General features: G+C 40.3%; 1 pseudogene; it reads left to right on the top strand.

The window, feature by feature from the left end:
- Positions 1 to 2,585: 2,585 nt before the first annotated feature.
- Positions 2,586 to 6,952, top strand: LOC127303428 (uncharacterized; annotated as a pseudogene).
- The last annotated feature ends 1,467 nt before the right edge of the window (positions 6,953 to 8,419 follow it).

Here is an 8,419-nt window from a genome sequence, read left to right on the forward strand (position 1 = left end):
GTGACCGAGGCAGAAGTATCAGGAGCGAAGGACGAGACACCATACATTCACAAGTTTTTCACCTTAATAGTGAAGATTTGTTAGTTGCAGCCGATTTACACGGGGAATTTGTTGAGATAGTAAGTAGATGTGATCGAGGTTAAATTATGGGGAGCGAAGGACGCGAGGGATAAGGACTATCAGTTACGGTATCATTTGGTTTGTAATTCCTAGATGTGTGATACTAGACATTTGGAGATTTCATCTTAATAGTAAAGATAAATAAAAAATCATCTTACATTCCTTTAAAAACCATTATTGCGTCGTTATTTTTGTCCGACACGTGGGTTTACTCTTTTTTTTGAAATAGGCACTCGGTTTCGTCACTCACGCATGCGTAGCTCCGCTAAAATAACATACACCAAAGGAACCAGCACCACAACATCACTCCACTATCGTATTTCTACCACATACCCTCTCACAATAACCACCGGTCAATTGATGAATCCCCTTCCTCGTGCCCTAGTCCGTTGACTATGTTTTCATCGAGATCTCTCTCTCTCTCCCGCCCTCCCCTTCCCTTTCCCTTCCTCCCACTCCCTCTGTCTCCCCCTTCCCCTCCCTATCTCTCTCTCTTTCCCCTCTCCCCTCCCTCTCCTTCTATCCCCTCTTCCATCTCCCACTTTCTCTCTCACATCTCCATCTCCCTCTCTCACTTTCCCCCTCTCCCCCCTATATCTCCCCCATATCTCTCCCTCTCTCTCTCGTTGCCCCCCTCCCGGTTACATCTCTCTATCAACTCCATATAAATAAAATCTCTCTCTCAACTCCATCTCCCCATGGTTGGTTCTCCCCTTCCCGCTTAAAACCCGATGCAGATGGAAGATACATTCTCTAAATTTGACATATTGAGAGAGATATCGTGATATGTGCGACCACATCCTTATGCACGTCGATCGCTGTCCCCGAGTGCAACAAGTAGGTTGTCAACATAGAGCCCAACCTTTTTTTGTGAAACACGGTACATACACAAGCACTCACAAATGCACCTAGGAAGAATAAACAACCAATTCCTATGATGTACGTATTGAACTTACGCGAGTGACACACTCCCACATACCTTTTTTTATTGATAATCCTTTCTACCGAGTACCGACTACATTTTGTGTGAAGTTGTTGACTTCATGGAGGAGCAGAGAGATAAAGGCAGGTTAAACCGCGAGAGAAGACTGTTTACATATCTCTACCCAACTGTACGAGATAACGCCAAGAAAGCCGGGTGTAGCATTTGCATTCGTTATGGAAGAAAAAATCCAAGTCTGGTTTTGTCGGCCCGAGACACTTTCGAATAAACCAGCCAATAAACAAACTCATGCTACAATTTCTCAACCACGAGAAAAGCACGTAATTGCGGTGGCATTGTTCTTTTAAAGAGTCAGGTTTGCAACGAATTCTGTTGGATCGTCAAAGGAAGGGGATAGTCAGGCGGTGTGGGTCAGTTGGTGAACGCGAAAGGGCAGGTTGCGACACGAGGCAGTTCATACGGGCGGGATTTAATGTTATTGCTTTTTATTTTATTTTACCTAAAGGACGGAGTATGGGAGAGATGTTTGTTTTGGGAGTGATGTTCGATCTCAACATCCTCACGCGGGTAATCTTATCTACAGCTCGGTACTTATCTAGCTAGCCTACCAACTGTGACACATGGCGTGTGAGCCGGTTTGTCGAGAAACAGGGGCAAAACAACCCCTGTTGAGAGACCATATCATGAAGTTTCATTAGCATCTGCAATACCACATGTTCAATACTTAGCACCAGGGGCAGGAGATTCGTTTATTGTCTAGGACAAGAAATGATCGCTCTTTTCTGTTTCGCTTTTATACCATGTTATATCTACAGATAAAGAAGCTAATGACGTAACCTGGAGATGTATCTAAATTACCATTACAACAGCTTAAGTTCATCAAGATTTTTATTTCATACCACTGAAAACATCTCACGAAACTCTAATTAAAAACAAGAAACCCTAACCTGACTGGTCCTATATCTACAAATGAAGAACATGAGGAGGTACCCTGGAGATGCAACACATACCAGATCAGAAAACCAATGCAAAAGTTCTAGATAAAACCACGGGGCAGTCCTCCTTTCGGCATCCTTGCATGTAGACGTGAGATCCCAGCTGTCACCGCCTCCTGGATTATAACATGGGAGTCTTTAACGCTCAGTCGACTGACGCCATCGTTCTTGTCTTTGTATTTCTTTGTCTTGGGCTGACCAGTTGACTTTGTTGGGCCAGGGTAGTTCCATATTATCGGGCCAATTTTTGTTATTGGGCTTCTTTAGAAACAAAAGCCCAACTTGAAGCGTACGAAATCAACAACTCCCAGATCTCTCTCGAGTACCAGAAAGCAGGAGAAAAATTACAAAAATGCCCTTGACGATTACGAGAAGCAGGAAATAACGCAACGCAACGCAACCACTCCCAGATTCGTTTCCTTTCTTCCACCTCCAGCTAGACTACAGGAAGAACAATGGATCAAGGGAATCAGGCTTACCAGGAACAGATCTGACAGAGGGGACGAGTTCTTGAATAAATTGGAACAATGGATCAAGGGAATCAGGCTTACCATGGTAAATCTCTCTCGATCTGACTTTCTGGCCAAACTCTGACGAAAAGAAAACCTTGCTCAGCCCTTTCCCCCAAAAATCTTGCTAAAACCTAATTCATCATTGGTCAGTTCTTGAAGAAACTGAACCAACCTTGCTAAAACCTGATGCATCAAGAACAAAAGAGGGCAAAAACCTTGCTCAGCCCTTTCCCCAAAAAATATTGCTAAAACGTGATGCATCCTTGGTCAGTTCTTGAAATTTCATTAACTGCTAATATCTGACATCTTAAATTTCATTTGCAACAGATTCGAATTTGGATGTTGATTTCATAATAGGAACCGAGGTAAACAGCACAAAAATGGCTTCAATTATTATAAAAACAAATTTGTATCAAAGATCATATACTGAGTTAAAAATCCAACACTGCATACATTTTCAGATACCCAAGTACCCATACCTGGAGGATGGAGGAAGCAGTAGCAAGAATTATAGCAACTTCTGCCCGAATCAGGTACCTCTTCTCTGAATGAACTTATGCATGTACCTGCATCATACCTGCAAAAATAAAGTATCAAAGATCATATAATCGAGTACGTGTATTCAAAATCTGAGCATATAAGTTGTTTACTTCTGCATTAATTGTCAAGACTATATACAAAGCACACTATATTGGAAGTATATGACTGTTATTTTTCCATGCAGAATAAAATTGAAGCTCGCACAGCAAGCTATACTTTGAACAACAACTATGTTAATATGCAGGTTAGTTTGATTTACTTTCTGAACAATATATCAAAACATGAATTACAACTCAACATTGTCAACTTACTGTTGCTTACATATGTTTTAATGAACTTGATGTTTAGACTAAGATACCACCATGGACATATGAGTACAACTCAAAGGAAGTTGAACAAGGTGACCTAGAAGATCGCTATGATGTAAGTTGTTCCATACTGACTTTAGTACATAATTATCTGATCATAAAACATTGAAATATGGGATAATTGAATGACAGATGGATTAATGACTTATTTGAAACAAAAAATGCAGATATCCTTATCACAAGGTAATGGTATGTCCTTCACGGAAATGTTGTTGTCTCTCGAAGCACCATCAACATCACAGGTAAGAAGCAACATACATAGCGCAGGGAAAATGTTTTAATAAGAAAGTTATTGGTTGTTTAAACTGACTATTATAGTAAAAATATAAATTTGCAGAGCTATTACAAAGCAATTTCAATGGAATGGAAGAGGGAATGGGTTCAGAGGTAATTAGCTGTGACTACAAATTAGCTGCGGATTATATTTAACTACAGATTATATTTAACCAAAAATTGAAAAATGTGCAGAACAAGACATTCATGATAACTGGCAGATATGCAAGTTCCCAGTCTACACTCCTAGATGTACAAGAAGAAGAAGAAGCTTATGAGCAACCAGTATTTGGTGATGAAGATGAAGAATTAGATGAAGATGAGACAAATATTGGAAATGAAGATTTGCCGAATTATGGTTCAGATAGCTATTACAATTGGCAATTTGATCACAATGAAAATCAGAATAATGATCCAGTACATAATGATCAGCATATTCCAGAGGAAAATAACAGTTTCGACAATGAAAATCACAATAATGAAGATGGTGAAGAAGTAGATATGGACAAGCCTGAAGGAGTGGAGAAGCTAACTCAAGAAGATATCTGTATTTTCCTTGAAAATGAAAGTGTTGTTGCAGCATTACAAGCTAGTCAGGAAGTTACTGGGCATCATGCTCCACACTTAAACATGGTATTTAACACTGAAGAGGAAGCCTACAAATTTTACAATTAATATGCTTCAATTTGTGTATTCTCTGTGAAGAAAGCGGGAAACTACAAAGGCAAAAATATTGGAAATGCTATTGGCACAAGAAGAACTTACACATGCAGTAAGTTTGGCAAAGTAGTTGCTCCTGAGGTAATTGAGGAAAGGAAGAAGAAGAGACAAGAGACAAACCAACAGAAAGCTGGTTCTGGACCGCCACCTAAACAAGAAAAAGAAGAAGAAATGTAAATCTTGTTTCAGGTTGCAAAGCCAAAATGGTGGTTACACTAAAAGGAGACAAGTGGGTTGTGACAAACCTAGAGTTGCACCACAACCATGAGTTAAGCCACCCTGATGAGAGTAAATTCCTGGCATCCCATAGACATATGACCGATCAAGAGAAGCTCTTCATTCGCACTTTCACTTCTGTGAAGCTTCCAGCACGAAAGATAATGGCAATACTCACATACCTGCGAGGAGGAAAGCCAAAGAATGTTCCTTACAACAAGAAATATGTGAGCAATGTCATGACTGCAATCAGATTAGAAGACAACACAAATGATATGATGAAAGTTCTATCTTATTTTAGGCAGAGGCAAGAAGAAGATCCAAGGTTCTACTATAATTTTGATCTTGGAGAAGGGAACAAGGTCAAATGCATATTTTGGTCTGATGGAAGTTCTATCTTATTTTAGGCAGAGGCAAGAAGAAGATCCAAGGTTCTACTATAATTTTGATCTTGGAGAAGGGAACAAGGTCAAATGCATATTTTGGTCTGATGGATTTTCTCGACACATGTATGACTTATACGGTGATTGCCTTAGCTTCGACACAACATTCAAGACTAACAAGTATAACCTCCCATTTGCTCCTTTTGTCGAAGTGACAGGACATGGCCACAACTGCCTATTTGCTTGTGGAATAATCAATAATGAACAAGCATGTACCTTTGAGTGGCTATTCAAGGAATTCCTCATATGTATGGGAGGGAAGCATCCTGCAACAATTATCACAGATCAAGATGCTGCAATGGCAAAAGAAATAAATGAAGTTTTCAAACAAACTTGTCATAGAAACTGCTTCTTCCATATCAAGAGAAAGTCGGAAGAGAAGTGTGGAGGAAGCTTCAGTAAAATACCAAACCTTCATGCAGATTTCTCTGATATTCTGCGCAACTCACTGACTATAGCTGAATTTGAGCATTTGTGGCCAGAGATGATTTCCAGATACAATGTTGGACACCTGAAATACTTGAAAATTATGTGGGAAAACAGAGAGAAGTTTGTCCATGTTTACTTCAAGCATAACTTCTTACCTTTCATTCACTGAACTGCTAGAAGTGAGGGAACTAATGCAATCTTCATAGACAATGTGGGGTCTACATATAGTGTTATCAGCTTCTTGGGTGAGTACTAGAAAATATCTGAAAACATAGAGGAATTGGAAAGAGAACAAGATTCAGTAACAAGGATAACAGAGCCAGACTATTGGGTGCGTAGCGAGATAGAACTTCAAGCTGGTCGCATGTACAACCGGAAAATCTTCTATCGTTTCCAAAAACAAATAATGTTCACAACAAAATTGCATGTTCAGGAGGTTCAAAAGTTTGTCAGGTATGAGGTCTACAAGACACCTATGCTACAACTGCAAGATTTCAGGTCCAGAAAGTACCTTGTTTCTGTAAACCTACAAGAAGAAGAATTTTCATGTATATGCTGCAAGTTTGAGAAGGATGGCATAATATGTGCACATATACTGAGGGTCCTCATCCACCTTAACTTGTCAGAGCTTCCTGAAAAGTATTACATCAGTAGGTGGAGGCCAAAAGATAGAAAATACATCATAGATAAGCAGTCCATCCCAATAGATCTAACAACAAGTAACAAACATCTGAGATACTGCGTGCTATCTAGGAAATTTTGCAATATTGCCTCTGAAGGAGCTGTGACTGAAAGGAAATACTTGTTCTTGCTGGATGAAATCAAAAGGATAGAGGACAGACTAGATGAGATGACTCAAGAAGATGAAATTGCGGAATTCCAGAAAAGAGAAAAGGGCAAACAACCATCTGCAACAAGTGAAAAGCAAAAACCAAGTGAACAGCAACATAAAGATGGTTTCCCTGATAACCTACAAGATCCTGATGTTGTTCCTTCGAAAGGACGTCCAGAAACTTCTAAACGACAAAGGACATTCGTTGAAGAATTGTTGTCAAAAAATCAAATTACATGCAGCCACTGTGGTTCGCATCAACATAACATTGCTACATATACAATGAGGCACATACCCAAGTCATTTTTTGAGAAAAGTGTCAAAACCAGCAACAAGAAGACAGCGGGTAAAAACAAAATATTAGCTAAAAGAGCAATTATTAAAGTATTCCCTATGTTTATAATGTTTAGAAACTAATACCTAGAGAATTTTCATTTTGTTGCAGGTAGAGCTGATGCTGAGAATACAAGAAAGAAGCAAACTCAAAAGAGAAACCAGGCGAAATCAACAGGCAACATGAAGAAGACATCGTCAAAAAGCCAGGGGAAAACATGCCTCTAAAAACAACTGGAGATTTGTGTGAAAAAGATTCTATCTATTTATTGATGTTGTGAAATAGATTCTAAAAAATGAATCTGAGATACTGGAGCAAATAAATGTAATAGTGATACGTCTCCAACGTATCGATAATTTCTTATGTTCCATGCTACATTATTGATGATATCTACATGTTTTATGCACATTATATGTCGTATTTACGCATTTTCTGGAACTAACCTATTAACAAGATGCCGAAGAGCCAGTTGCTGTTTTCTGCTGTTTTTGGTTTCAGAAATCCTAGTAACAAAATATTCTCGGAATTGGACGAAATCAACGCCCAGGGTCCTATTTTTGCACGAAGCTTCCAGAAGACCGAAGAGGAAAGGAAGTGGGGCCACGAGGCGCCGCCACAACAGGGCGGCGCGGCCTAGGGCTTGGCCGCGCGGCCCTGTCATGTGGGGCCCTCGTGTGGCCCCCTGACTTGCCCTTCCGCCTACTTAAAGCCTCCGTCGCGAAACCCCCAGTACCGAGAGCCACGATATGGAAAACCTTCCAGAGACGCCGCCGCCGCAAATCCCATCTCGGGGGATTCAGGAGATCGCCTCCGGCACCCTGCCGGAGAGGGGATTCATCTCCCGGAGGACTCTTCATCGCCATGATCGCCTCCGGAGTGATGAGTGAGTAGTTCACCCCTGGACTATGGGTCCATAGCAGTAGCTAGATGGTCGTCTTCTCCTAATTGTGCTTCATTGTTGGATCTTGTGAGCTGCCTAACATGATCAAGATCATCTATCTGTAATTCTATATGTTGTGTTTGTCGGGATCCGATGAATAGAGAATACTATGTTATGGTGATTATCAATCTATTGTTTATGTGTTGTTTATGATCTTGCATGCTCTCCGTTACTAGTAGAGGCTCTGGCCAAGTTTTTACTCTTAACTCCAAGAGGGAGTATTTATGCTCGATAGTGGGTTCATGCCTTCATTGATACAGGACGTGTGAGAAAGTTCTAAGGTTGTGATGTGCTGTTGCCACTAGGGATAAAACATTGATTCTATGTCTAAGGATGTAGTTGTCGATTACATTACGCACCATACTTAATGCAATTGTCTGTTGCTTTGCAACTTAATACTGAAAGGGGTTTGGATGATAACCTGAAGGTGGACTTTTTAGGCATAGATGCAGTTGGATGGCGGTCTATGTACTTTGTCATAATGCCCTGATTAAATCTCACTATATTTATCATATCATGTACATGCATTGTTATGCCATTTTCTATTTGTCAATTGCCCGACTGTAGTTTGTTCACCCAACATGCTTTTATCTTATGGGAGAGACACCTCTAGTGAACTGTGGACCCCGGTCCTATTCTTTACATCGCATACAATCTACTGCAATTGTTCTTTACTGTTTTCTTGCAAACAGTCATCTTCCACACAATACGGTTAATCCTTTGTTACAGCAAGCCGGTGAGATTGACAACCTCA

Source organism: Lolium perenne, chromosome 5, assembly GCF_019359855.2.
Source record: "Lolium perenne isolate Kyuss_39 chromosome 5, Kyuss_2.0, whole genome shotgun sequence".
In the NCBI taxonomy this organism is placed as follows: Eukaryota; Viridiplantae; Streptophyta; class Magnoliopsida; order Poales; family Poaceae; genus Lolium; species Lolium perenne.